Source organism: Carassius carassius, chromosome 23 (genome assembly GCF_963082965.1).
Source record: "Carassius carassius chromosome 23, fCarCar2.1, whole genome shotgun sequence".
NCBI lineage: Eukaryota > Metazoa > Chordata > Actinopteri > Cypriniformes > Cyprinidae > Carassius > Carassius carassius.
In genome coordinates this window covers 5,476,978-5,491,302 of record NC_081777.1, presented here as the reverse complement: position 1 = coordinate 5,491,302, position 14,325 = coordinate 5,476,978, and the positions used below count along the sequence as shown (strand labels likewise).

General features: G+C 37.0%; 1 protein-coding gene across 1 annotated transcript in view; it reads right to left on the bottom strand.

Moving 5' to 3' along the window:
* Positions 1-8,125, bottom strand: part of LOC132101267 (cell adhesion molecule-related/down-regulated by oncogenes-like) — a 40,264-nt gene extending 32,139 nt beyond the window's left edge. The window contains exon 1 of the mRNA XM_059506081.1: positions 7,722-8,125. The gene's annotated coding sequence lies outside the window, so the exon portion shown is untranslated. The remainder of the gene's footprint in view (positions 1-7,721) is intronic.
* Between the last annotated feature and the right edge of the window lie 6,200 nt (positions 8,126-14,325).

Genomic DNA, 14,325 nt, shown 5'->3' with positions numbered 1-14,325 from the left:
ATGAACATGTTCCAGACTTATCAAGCTGTGGTGCTCATGTAAGAAATGCTGGTTTTAATCTTGACTGTGCCCCTTTCCCTCTAGATGCTCTTGCAAATTTAAAGACAAGAGTCCAATTTTTGAAAAGATGACCGCTGCAGAAAAGTTGGAGGCAGCTAGTGTTTTTTTCTATCTCTGCTTCAGCTCAGATTCAGTCCTCCCTAGCTCTCCTGGATTTCATCACCCCTCCATCACCATGGCAACTAAGCTGGACATACAGCTACACAACAGGTCCTGCTCAATGCACCACCGATAGGTTTTTGGCCTCCGACCAAAAGCACTCACAGGGCAGGGACATATATTTGAAGTTGTGATTCAAAGCATGTACCAAAACAAAAACAAGATGACAGCAGGATTTGAAATCCTTCCTCACTAGCAAAAAAAAAGGAAGACCAGGGACATCACTCTAACATTCATGCTGGCCAAAGACTTACTAGATATGACTCCAAACTCAACCAAGAAAAGAAATGTAAAGATAAAAATGATCAAGATTCATTGTAAATTGAATTTGACTAGTTTAAGGGTATAATGCTGTGCCTTTTCAAAATTGAAAAATTAACCTCATAGAACAAAAACAAACAAGATGTAAGAGGCTGTGAAGGCTGAATTATACTTTCTGAGTGTGTTGAAAACCCCCCAAAACATAAGGCCAACTCTCTGCCTTGTATGTACAAGCTTGAGGGCTCTGAAATAAATATCCACTCCAAACATTGCCTCTGACTGAATCTATTTAGGTTGTCTAAATGTTTATCTGTCTTGTCTTGTAGCCCTCTGCAAGCCAAGAGGTCATGTTTTCCAGTGCTTCCAAAATAACAAAACAAATTGTGTGGTGTGAGTTCAACAAACGTGCTTGTCTGAATTGCTATCACTGGCTGTCAGATACTTGAACTCTCTATCATATTCAGGCTTCAGCTGTTCTCTTATCCTGATGGTGAGCAGATTTCAGGCAGTGGCATCAGAAGGTGCAAAGACCAACATTACCTTTACAAAATGTCAAAATAATAATAATGATAATACAGCTTGAACTTACTACATTTGCAGTATACTTTCCCACCATTTGGGAAGCTTATAAAAGGGCTCTTTCAGAGCACCAATGGATGAGGTTTTACAGACACAGACCAGGAAGCCTGTTTGTCCGAGAATCATAAATATTATGCATCTCCCATCCTGTATCTAAATCTAATCTGGGTTGTTCTAAAGGGATGGGTCAGAGGTGTAACAATGCATGGCTTTCTTTGGGCTTACCCCTGTAATTAATTCTTGTTTCCTCAAGCAGTTGAAAAAGACTCTATAAATGACCTTTTAACTTTGTTCCCCAGAGGGGCTGCCTCTTCCCACGTTGCGAGGCTCAAAATGGCACTTATTACCACAGGCCTCACAGTAGTAGTACCCACAGTGCCTCAGGCTCTGATCCACCAGTTATGCAGCCCTTCCAAACAAACAGTCTGTTTGTCAGGAGCATGGGGAGAGCCAGCCGTGGTTGCTTTTTCCTTAATATAGTCCCGCTGATCTGTTGCCTGGCTTGGGCACTGGGCTACAGAGAAAACCCATGTCAGATGTCGCTTATGGGCAGCAGTGTTTGAAATAGAACGCTGTGGTATAGCTGGGCTTGTACTAAAGTTTAAAAAAAAGAAAGAAAAAGGACACAAAGAAGCGTTCTGGCTGCTCTCAAGGCTGGATCTGGTGAAGAAGGGGCAGTTCAGGAAGTCTCAAAGAAATTAATCTTGAAAACAGGAAGGTGCTGAGGATGGAGAAAACCCCTCCTAAATTCTGCACAGGGTCAGGGCTCCCCAGTCTTTTTTTAAAATGCGGGAACAATCAGTAATGTGTACAGTTCAAAAGTTCACCCCAAACATTACAGTCTATTGGGTTTATTTGACCAACAACAGCTAAGTGTGCATAATTCCATAGTTGTTATAAACCTGTTTTAATTTCTTTCTTCTAAACACAAAAGAAGAATTTTGAAGAATGTTGATAACTAAACGGATGCTGGTCCCCATTAATGTCCATAGTTTTGTTTCGTTATATACTATGGAATTCAGTGGGGACCAGCAACAGGTTTGAAACAACTTGAGGGTGAGTATATGATTACAGAATTTACATTTTTGGGGTAAACTATCCCTTTAAATGACAACACCCATCAGAAGAGTAAACTTCATGTACTATTGTGCTTTTTAACTTACATACAGGAGTCAAAATACATCTTTAATGCACTAAAAGCTAGACTAATGGAATTGATGGTACCCAGTGTTAACTTTCCATGCTCCTGATAAAATCTGTAATTCTTTTAGTTCTGTCCTTGCAGTCCCACAAAAGGATAATGACAAAGCTGGGGATGAAAATATTTTGATATCAGGCTCATAGGTGATCAAAAAGTATAGCTTTTCTGTGCAGTATGCCAATTAATTATGCACAAAAACCAGGGAGTAGATTTTAAGGATGTGTCTACATTTTCTGTTTAACTCTAAGGACATTAATAGTATGATGGGCAATGAATCATGAGAAATAAATTCTTATTGTTGCCTCAGATCAGTGGGAAACGACCTTGGCGTCTAGTGAATTCCATTGTGATAGGATCATCTTTTTACAGCCAAATTTGCTACAATCTGTTGAGCTAGAAACAAAACCTGTGCGATATACCATTCACGCGATGTACATAAATGCTGGACGGTATCCATCACCAATACCAGGGCCCTAAATCACAGCAAAGCTTTGGCAGCCAGCAGTGATCTATCTCCAATTCCTACGGCCCTCCAGAAGGATGACGGCTGTCAGCTAACCCAAACTAATGAGACCTGGACTTCAGGGATTAAAGGCAATTATTCCGGGTGGTGGACCAACTCAGTATCACAGTAGTTATGGTATATGTAATGTACCATCATCAGATCTTCCACCTCCATGAAATCCTTTATACTGTTCGAAATCAGACATCATGGTCCCAATTAAAAATAACCTCAAATTTGTTCGGTGGTTCCTCTAATCAGAATGGGGCCGATTATGTATGCAGTGTGACGGTATGCTTGCCACACTGCATGACCACATCTGGCCGGTCTGCATGGAATGAAAGTAAGCCAATTTATTGAATATCCACCATATATTTCATAATGTATTTTGGCTGCAAATATTAAAATATATTTAAAATATATTAATTTATTTAGAAATATTTTCCATCCCTATATGAAACTTTATTTCTTCATCTCGCCATTTACGGCCAACGTTAATCTTGGAATGGTGCAGAGAGCAAAGATCATAGCCCCAAGCTAAATAAACCTTCAAACGAAACAGCCCTACAAAATCACTTTCATCCCTCCCTGCCTAGGGCGGGGGTAAAAAGAAAGCTGCCTAACATCTGTTGGGCAACAGAGGCAGGGCAGAGGATGACTCCCTAAATACACCAACTTTCTCTCTTTCGTTCAAGTCTCCCACGCCAAAACACGCCTCAAAGCTACTCAAACACATTCATCACTCACTTTTAATGTGCATTTACATTCTATCCTGCCCGCAGCCCAAACACACACAGAATAAAAAATAAAAAAAATAAAAATAAATAAACCTAAAACTTTGTCTGAATTGCTCAATCCACTTTTTGTGAAACTTTGCCCGCCTTTTTTGCCCCAGACTGATCCCTCTCAATGAGCACAGTCCTAACTACTAAGACAGGGCTTTTGCTCGCCCATGTATTGATCTAAAGCAGTGTTTCAAACCCACAAAGTGCGACAAACTACGACAGACCACCAGAATGACTGGAAAGGCCATCACTGGGTCCGAATCATTACACATGCTTACATTCAAATTGGCCACTTAGCATACCTTTTCAACAGCCCCATGTGTTTATCATTACCCAGAACCCTCTAAACGGCCAAACATTATTCTAGCGCTGTAAATAGAACTGCAGCGTTTAGCTACAGTCTGTACTGGATAACCGATGCCCTGCTAATGATTTATAAATGCTCGTAATTAGCGAAGGGACACTGATGGGTCATGACTTTACAAACATAAAATGTCATCAAGTCATTTAATTAGGAAACCAAGAGGGCTTGATCACAAACGTGCAAAGAAACAAAATGGGGAAGCAATTGATGAAAAGTACTTCTTGATCCAACTTATCTAGAAAGATAAATGCTAAGTTGCGCAAAAAGAGTGATCTCAGAAACCATAGCAATCATTTGACTGAAGGATAGGAATGAACGGGAAATGCTGGCTTGTCCCCCTCCAATACTAATCAAAACTGAGTGTGGGTTCTCTGAAGGTGCCCACCTGTGGCCCAAAGCCTCAATAAAAAATATTCAGGGTGATGTTTTCTGGAACGTCAACTCCAGCAGATTCTAAGTGCAGCCCCTATGTAAGAAAAGTCTGTTTGAAACAGTGGAAGTATACGGGCATCATTACATTTTAGTAGCAGACAGAAAATGGAGATGCCATCTGAGATGTGGAAGCTTAATAAAGTAAATGATCAAAGCTACTGGAGGAAAAAGACCAGAAATTTTCTTTTTCATCCTTCTCTTTTTAAGCTATATATATATATATATATATATATATAAGGATGGTGAAACATCAACGTTAAAGTATAAAGTATAATCGTATAAATTTCCTACAAGCTACACAAAATGTAGCTTCCGAAAATTCAAACTACAAAATTTAAAGTGGTTAAACACTGTAACACTAGCTATGGTAGAAGTTACTAAAGAAAAGTAGGTAATTACACTGATTTTTTTCACAGCTGTATTTTTCTGGTACCAAAACAACAATAGATTTTTATTTAGAGTAACAGCATTTAAATTAACAGACACATTTACACTAATGGACCAAAAAAAAAAACTTTATTTAAAAAAAGTTTTAAAAAGACAAAAAAAAAAAAGAAGATTTAAAATGCAGGAATTCAAATTGAAAATGTACAATTACATTACCATCTGAACAAACTGATTCCCCAGAATAAATCAATTTCTGCTTCTATATTTATGAGGTTTAATTATTGTTAATTATCACTCGATTTTAAAGCTATGTGTGCAATTCAAAATAACATCAAAACATTATTGTAGCATTTATTTGTCACTCTAAAACACTACTCTTTGGAAAAGCTGTGAGAGACATCCTGAACTGCACAGTAACAAACCAAAAATACAGCCAAAACAACAAAACTGAAACCTTCACCACTGCAATATATTTGAAAACCCAAAGCAATCTGTATACAAACACACCATATATTTGCAGTTTAGATTTGTGGTTATGCAATCTAAACATTGTTTTATCTCTAACCAGAGTGACAGGAAACGATTTCGACAGCTCCAACTGTGCAAAGTGAGATTTTGTTGTGTAGTGATTATGATGAGATGATACGCGTATGTTCAATCCATCAGCACAGTTGTCTTTCTCACCATATTTTATTCTGACAAGATCGTCTGAAGAATGAGAGACAGGGAAAGCCAACAGGTGAAAGAGAACCAGTCAGATTATACGCGACCGAGCTCAATATTCCAGCCTGGACAAAAATAAAGACTTGATGATAAAAGTTCACTCCGATGTCCTACAGTCTCTTATCCTCTGTCTACGCCTTTCACACGTCCCATAAAATACCGCAGCGTAACTGCATAGCAATTTTCAGCTAAATGCACGGGGTTGTAAAAAGCTGTGAATGTAGCAAAAATGAAAATGAAAAGAAGTCAGTCTTACATTCATTCATTCCACTTGCTTTTCCTGGAAAGCACTTCTTAAATCTTTTATTGTACTGGTATCTCGAGATCTCTCGGTCTCTTTCTCTCCCGAGCAGAGAGCATGAGGGCTTTGTTACCCAGCAGTCATGTTGTCCTAACCTCTCTGATCACACAAAAGACACTCACATGCCACATGTAGGCATCCATTTACGCCTCTTTAGAAGCAGAACCTCAAAAGAGTCCTTACGCCCACGGGAGAAACAATACATAGAAGCAAATCTCTATCTACTGCCGGAATCATAAACATCAATATGCAAATAAACAATTTTTTTTTATCACATACAAAGGCATATGCATTTATATAGATGCAAGATCAACCTATCAAATACAAAACGTATAATCTATTCTGAAATACACCGTGACTATAATGAGACATTTAATATGAATTTGGGTTGGTTTAAACTCTACAGAGAGTTTTACCTTTCAGCTAAGAGGTTTTTATACAAAGGCACGTTTCCTTTAATTTGAATCAAATGATGAGAATCTTCTCAAAAGGCTTGCAAAACCATATTTGAATCTGTTCACACATATACTTTCCCTTAAAATATGACTAATTCTGGCACAGCCTGTTGCATCTTTACAAGTCGAACCTATATTTTAATCTACAACAAATAAGAATATTTCCAAACACTTTTAAACATTTTATCTGTAAACACTGAAATTGAACTGGTCATCAGATCAACTACCGTACATATGTTATGTTCTTTAATATGCAACTCTGAAATAACCCATTCTGTGGATTATCTATTCTGTGAAAAGTTTTTATGTCATTGATTTTCAATCTAGTGCTATTTATTTTCCAGAACAAAAAAACCAATGGATTCTGTCTCACAGGTATCTCATTTCAAAGAGTTGGGGGTCTGACTAATACATACTGTGGGGTTTGTTTTCATCAATAGCTATCATCACTGCAACAGTAGTAAAGAAATGACCATTGTTCCATGCATTTACATACAAAAACATACATTTAACAGCCAAAACTTTCCTATGAGAGACTCCAGAGCTCACGACCAGACTAACAATCCTAACACAACACAGCGTCACAGAGAAAAACTCGTCCAATTGTTTCATGTTTTTTATATTTACTGAGATAACTCTTTAAGTGCCCCAAGGCCAACAGGAACATCGTGTTGTGTTTATACAGTTACAGTTATGATTAAAATCACTGTCAGAAAAAAAAAAACTAAAGTCACCTTAAACTCAAGGAAAACTAAAACGGTTTCATTCATGGGACATAGAATTGCCACTTTTACACTGGAACAGTTTGACTCTAGATAGTTTGTTTCAACACTTTACACTCAGGGAAAAGGAGTGTTCATGCATTCCAACACAGAATCTTTTACACTTAGATTTTGTAAACTTGTATTTGCACTTTGCTTCATAATCACATCATACTCTTTTGTTTAAAACCTTTAACCTTCATTCAAAATTATAATTTTTTTGTTTTGTTTCGTTTACATACGTTGTTTCTATTTACTTTGTACTTGGATATTTTGTTTCCAGTCTTTAAAATGTGTCTCTACACTCTTCACACTTTTGTATATACGCCCTTTAACACTCAAATAGTTTGTTTTAAGTCTTGAAATTTGATTTCTAAGATTTAAACTTTATTTCTACACTCTTTACATTTGGGGGAAAGGACTGTATATGTTTGCGCAAACAAAACTTTTTCACTTGGCACATTACATCTATACATTACGTTTTGACATCTAGACAGTTTACAGTGAAGTCGAGCTTCTAGTAAAACCTTCTGCACGCTTTAGTCAGAAGTCGTGCATTCCCGAGCAAAACAAAAGTACATTTTAACACTTGGCATTTTAAAATTTCTCCTCATGTATGATGTCTGCAGTGGAGACAGCTGCCTCTCGTCAAGGAAAGAAGAAAAAAAAAAGGAATACACATGAACTTTTCACACCGTTAACACTTTTCAGCGGAAGAGGCTCGTCCGAGGCGGTGGGTGAAGCTTCTTACCTTTTCCAGGAGGACACACTAGCAGTGAAACACATTCTCTTGATGGCAGATCCGCACGGGGCCCTCCATTAGACGCGGGCGCAAAGAGCAAAACAACAGGGGGAGAAAATAGAAAAGATACGCCGTTTCACTCGCTTTCTGTCCCAGACGTACAGGAGCGTGAACGCCGAGGAGTGAAAGTACGTACTCAAACCTTCAGATCCCGGTGAAGTTCGTAGTACGTGAACCCTACTCGTCTAACTGTTTACCTTCAGTCCTCTCTTTTCCCTGCACACGTTCACTCTCTCTATTACTAGTGTCTTTTCTACACACACGGAGAGAGAGAGGGGATCATATTGCTCTGCAGCTCGTCAGAGCAGGAATGTTCCAGCCCTACAGCAGCAGCAGGGCAGAGCTTCAGTGTGCAGGGGGTTGCCCTTCTGCCGCTGTGTGTGTGTGTGTGCGCGCGCGCGCGCTTAATGAATATTACCAACATACCAGCCTGCACCCCTACAACCCCAATCATCCACAGCCTGAATTAGTTTCTAACTGGAATAAAAAAATAAATAATATTTAATATTATTTAATAAAATTTATTTAATAAAATATTTATTAAATAAATAAAATGTATTTAATAAAAAAATGATTTACATTTAGTTCAGTAATATTTGGTTATTTTATTTTAATATAATATTTTAAAAGAAAAAAATTATAATTTAAAGATTTAATGGAAGTAGTGTTTCATTCATTTACATTATTTAACTACTTGAGTTAACATGAACTATCAACAAGTTATTTTAAGAGCATTTATTAACATTTATTAATGTTAATACAACATTTAGCCTACCTATGCATTTTTAAAATCTATCTATCTATCGATCTATCTATCAATCTATCTATCTATCTATCTATCTATCTATCTATCTATCTATCTATCTATCTATCTATCTATCTATCTATCTATCTATCTATCGATCTATCGATCTGTCTATCTCTATTTTTATTATTACTTATTTACTTTTCCGCCTACCCGTCTGCAATTTTTAATTGAACTGAGATTTTTGGAATTTAAATTGTGATACAGTTTTTCTCATAATTGTGATAAATAATAAACTGCAATAAGTGTAACTTTTAACTAGAAAAATGTGTTTGGCCTTGTCTGAAAGTTTAAAACAAATTCAAACTTTAGATTAGAATAGTCCTTACAGACATGAACTGCAAGAAACATTTGCACAAATATCCAAATTAAAACATGAAACAATGCTCGCAAATAGGCCTGTTTATCTCGCCCCACATCTAAATGTTTTAAAATTCAAATTTAATTTAAGGAATTTTTTTTCTCCATTGCTCTAAACCTGTGAAAAGTCCACTTTAACCAAGCATCACTGGGACAGATGTTGGTGCAGTGGCAGGTGGTGTCCTTGTTTGCATGCCTCCGTAATCCTCAGCAATGCAGGAGTTTTCAGGAAGAATGTGATATATTTGTGGAGAGCACATTCCTCAGTCATTCGCAGACAAGGACAGTTAGAAAAAACTTTAGCATTTGCTTTTGTAGCGCCTGTTAAAACGAGATTGTTTGTGCCTTGTTTGAGTAGCTACATTCTGTGGGTCATTTTGAGCTCTGGGCTGTTGGTTGGATGTAGCTTGTGTTTTTTGGCTGGAACTATTTCCTCAGCACTTTGTGCGATGGGGTGTGTGTGAGGAGAAGTTCAGGTGTGGGAGGAATGGCTGGCTGGTTAATGTGTGTGTGTGTGCGTGTGTGTACTGGGTTCCTGAGCTTGTGTGTGAAGCAGTCATCTGTTCTTTGTATAGGCATGTGTAAATAACATAATCATCTTTGCACATGTGATCATTGGACAAGACCAGTGACGGGACGGCCCACCCGGACCGGTGGACAGCAGGTGTTTCTGACAGCCCATTCCGGTGGAAGGTGTGATTCAACTTCTCCAAAGTCTGCAGAGAAACATGCCGTTTGTGGTCTCAGCCAAGCCGAAGAGCCTATAGATTCCTGACACCAGAGAGAGAGAGCTGTTGGAGCGTAGAGGCCCTCTTATCTGACAACTGCTGCTTTCTATTCTGCTTGAGCGGATCTGGACATGCCAACATGCCCTCACTGCCCCGCTTTCCTCCCTTTTGATTTTTATGTGAAACAGATTTACAGCTGTTATCAATACTGAAATATTGTGAAATAAGCATATTTTTTACAACTTTTAATGGCGGTTGCATCACTGTTGTTAATGCTCATGTCTATGGTTAGTTATTGAACATGTATTATACTTGGCATGTAACTCGTCCCATGCTGTGAGTGTTGAGTGTTATCTGTAGGGATGGCCAGATCAATCCTCACATAGGAATGTTCATTTCAAAAGTTTTTTTTATTATTATTATACTAGAGAATTCTTTTTACATTAACATAAATGTTAATGCATTTTTTAAACTTTGACATTTAAAAAGAACTTTGTATGCAGAATGCTGCATTCAGAAAAAAACAATGTTAAATAAACACAAGAATAAATGTGGTGAAAAGTAAAAAGTTTGGAATAAATAAAAATTAAAAATATACATAGTATTTTCTTTTTTTCTTTTTTTTGATAGAAGCCTTTTATGCTCAGCAAGACTGTATTTATTTTATTGATAATACAGTAAAGACAGTAATATTGAGAAACATTTATTACATTTTTAAAATAACTGTTTTATTGAAGTATATTTTTAAATGTAATTTATGTAAAGCCGTATTTCCAGCATCAATACTCCAGTTTTCAGTTTCATGATCCTTCAGTAATCATGATGATATGGTGCTCAAAAAGCATTTCTTATTATTATCAATATTGAAAACAGTTATGCTGCTTCATATTTTTGTGGAAACCATGATCCACTTCTGTACAGAAGTTTGGGGACAGAAAGAAAGAAGTTAATACTTTTATTCAGCATTAAATTGATCAAAAGTGATAGTAAAGACATTAAAAATGTTACATTGTTAAAAATTGTTAATTGTTATTTTTAAAATATAAAGTGTTATTTTACTCATCAAAGAATCATGAAAATCATCATATGACACTTAAGACTAGAGCAATAGAGTAATATTTAACAATTTGGCTGTTTTTGCTGTATTTATTGTTAAATACATGCGGCTTTAGTGAGCATAAGAGACTTATTTTAAAAGCATTACAAAAGCTTAATTATTCCACACATTTAATCGGTAGTTCTACATTTGATGGTCATGTTCTTCATGACTGATCATTATAAATGGAAAACAAAATGGGCATAATACCCATTTTATCTCCATAAATCACTAAAATGTTCCATTTTACACAGGTCATGGGACAGTAAGCAATAATGCTAAAAGCTATAGAACGCCATAGCGATCCCAAAGCAACACTCACACCAAAAACTTGGTTTAAAATATCTCAAATATCACACAATGTGGTTCTACACCCTTTTTTGAACTTTTTCCCAGACCATATTACTGGCCTTTGCCCAAACAGTCCCATTCCTCTCATCTCTCTGCACCTCAGTACAGAGCTTTTGCCTTCTTGAATGGGATTTTGTCAGGGAGAAAAGCTCAGTCCAAGCTAAGAGCAGCAGGCTGTCTGTGTGCCCGGCGCTGGATATAAAGGCCTCTTTATTGGGCTGCATGAATTCAACAGGTACTGGAATGAAATCAACGGTGTTCACATGAACCAGACTCCAGGAGAGGAGGTGTAGACCTCTCCACACACAGGTCATGTATGTAACATCTCTCTGTTCAGCCCAGAGATCTTTCTCGCTCTAGTTCATAACCTCTGTTTTACCTTTGTGTTTTGCACTGGTGGGAGTGTGTGTGTGTGTGTGCACGTGAGAAGGAGAGAGCTACTGCGTGGCGGGTTCAGAGGCGTGGAGGGGGGGGGTTCGAGAGAAATAATTTGACACACTCTCATGTGAAAGGCCAGAAAGCGGGCAGTCCACGGGGAGCAGGGGTCTTCATACAAAAGAGTTTGAGGGGGTCAGACACAGCACTGAGAGAGTTAGAGAGGCCGGAGCCATGCTGGGAAGTGAAGTGGCTACATAGATTCCTCCCTGGCCCTGCAGTCTCTGTTTCTCATACCAACATGTCAGTTCAGAATGAGAAACCATTCTGATGGCCATGCATGTGTGCTTCTGAAAAGCATTTATTTCATGATTCCACTTGACTTTCTAAAGTCTATGCAAATAAGAAAAAAAAAATTAAATTGTAGCCTATACCTGGACTTCCTTTCATAACATTTAAGCCTATTTTTCTTCCAATTTTCATTGCCATGTTGCAACATGATTATATTATTTCAAATGTGAAATATTTATACATCATGGTAGTGTTTATGGTACTTTATGCTAATTTTGATTATTTCATTATTAAAATCATTTGTATATTACATAAAAAAATTGCACATATCTATATCTAAATCTGTTTCGGTCTATATTATTTTAATGATTGGTTTGTCTTATTTTAAATCATGAAGTCATTTTGAAAATTAGACATGATTAAAGAAAATAAATATATCGTGCATGATGTTTTAATATATATCTTTGTATGTTGATTTTATGTGATTTAATTTTAATTATTTAATTTTTAAAACTTTTAAAACTGTTTGGTTTTAAGTATATACAATAAAATACAACAATTTAAGGGTGAAATATAACCTAGACATTTCTTTTGTGGTTTTTCTGATTAGTTGAACAGGAAAACACAAAAAGCCCCAAAAATAAAATCTTAAAAAAGATCCTTTGCATTCCAACTCTAAATCTTAAGCACCTTAAAATTAGCCACTGTATCAGAAACCCCCCACATGCCCTTTCTGTAAGGTGCTCAACCCATGGTTCTGTTTATTGTTTGCTTTGTGTGAGTGTGTGTCCCGGGATAATCAGGATCTGATCACTGTCAACAGAGTGTTTACGAGCTGCAAAGCAACACAGGGTGGTGTTGACTTTGCCAGTGGGGGCCGTGATGCTCCACTGTCCCTCCTCCTCTCCCACTATCAAAAGGTCATTAGAGATAGCAGGAGTGCCATCAGGGCTTTGGGTTAGAGTCAGAGGTCAGAGGTCAGAGTACACAGTTAAATCAAACCTGGGAGAATCCTCAACTTAGCACAGGAATGTGCGTTCTTATGTCAAAGGTTAGCTTATTAAATCCTGCTTGGAAGAACTCATCCTACTGTATGGGTTTGTAATTCAATTTACATGAATTTCTTACAGTTATATAAAGACAGTTACTTTGAATATACATTGTAGATTAAAATAAACTTTATAAATCCCAAGAGAAAGAAAGTGCAGTGTTGCAGCAGCAGTAAAGTTGCTGTTTTGTGTTGTGAAACAGGGTATTTGTTATTTTATCATGGGAAAATGGATTGGATCATTAAATTTGGTCACTAGGGTGTGAGAGAAGATAGAATGAAATCCAACAATAGAAAGAAAGTCATTGAAGAGGCACAGAAAGTTGTTACTTTTGAAATAAAAAAAAAAATACAAATAGAAACATCAAACAGAAAAGTGTTTAAAGTCCATTTAAAATTTTTAAGGATAATTATTTGGTTTACCAGAATATGTTGACATGCTTTAATGTTCAAAAAACACATTATTTTTAAAATACTGTACACTATTGTAGGTCCTCTATGCCCCGCCTCTCTCAAACGCATTGTTTTCTACCTAGTGCATTGTGATTGGCTGAACACCACAAGCACTCATCAGAAATGTAATGTCCCTCTCCATAATCGCGAGCTTCATCTGTTAATAATGTCCTTAGTTTTACCATCAGTTCAAGCCCAGTGATGGAAACACAGTGATGAAGCTCCTATGTGTTTGCAGTACACAAGCCACTGTTAAAACAACTAACACCAGTATGATGTGACTGTCTCTCTCTCTCTCTCTCTCTCTCTCTCTCTCTCACACACACACATACACACACACAGACACACACACGGCGAGCAAAACTCCGCATTTGAACACTCAATAGCAAATACTCAAACTAATAACAAAACTTACTTCCAGTAGCTAATTCAGAAGCAAAGACTGTCGCAGCAAAGTCAGAAGTACTTCCTCTCCTAGGTTCACGAAACGTCAATAAAATGCGTTGCTGTTCTGTTTTAAGTAATCTTAAAGATTCCTAAATGCATCTACTTTTGGAAGGCCAAATAAAGTGCTTTTGCTTCCGTCTAGAAACACGCAGCATCTCCCTGACATGACCGTTTCAACACTAACTGCATGTGGTTACTGAAACCACGCCTTCTTTCTTTGTGTGAACATTTGGGCGGCATTACACAAATATTTCCACATAGTGATGTAGACATGTGGGGGCGTGTTTGAATGAGCAGTTTTAGGGTCTTAACCCTGAAAAAGAATATCTCTTTGGATTTGAGACTTTAGTCTTTGCAACTAAACAGATCTTCTTTATGCACCAAGAGCTTGTAACACTCTAAAGAGAAAGGAAAAACTGAAATCGAATCATATGACCCCTTTAAAATGTACAATTTACAAAATGCTAAATATATATTTAAAAAAACTGAAATACTACATAGTTAATATAATTATAGTTAATAATAAGTACAAAATAATAAATACAAACTATGCTTGTACTGTATATACTGTTACTACTTTATTAGTATTTTAATTGCTC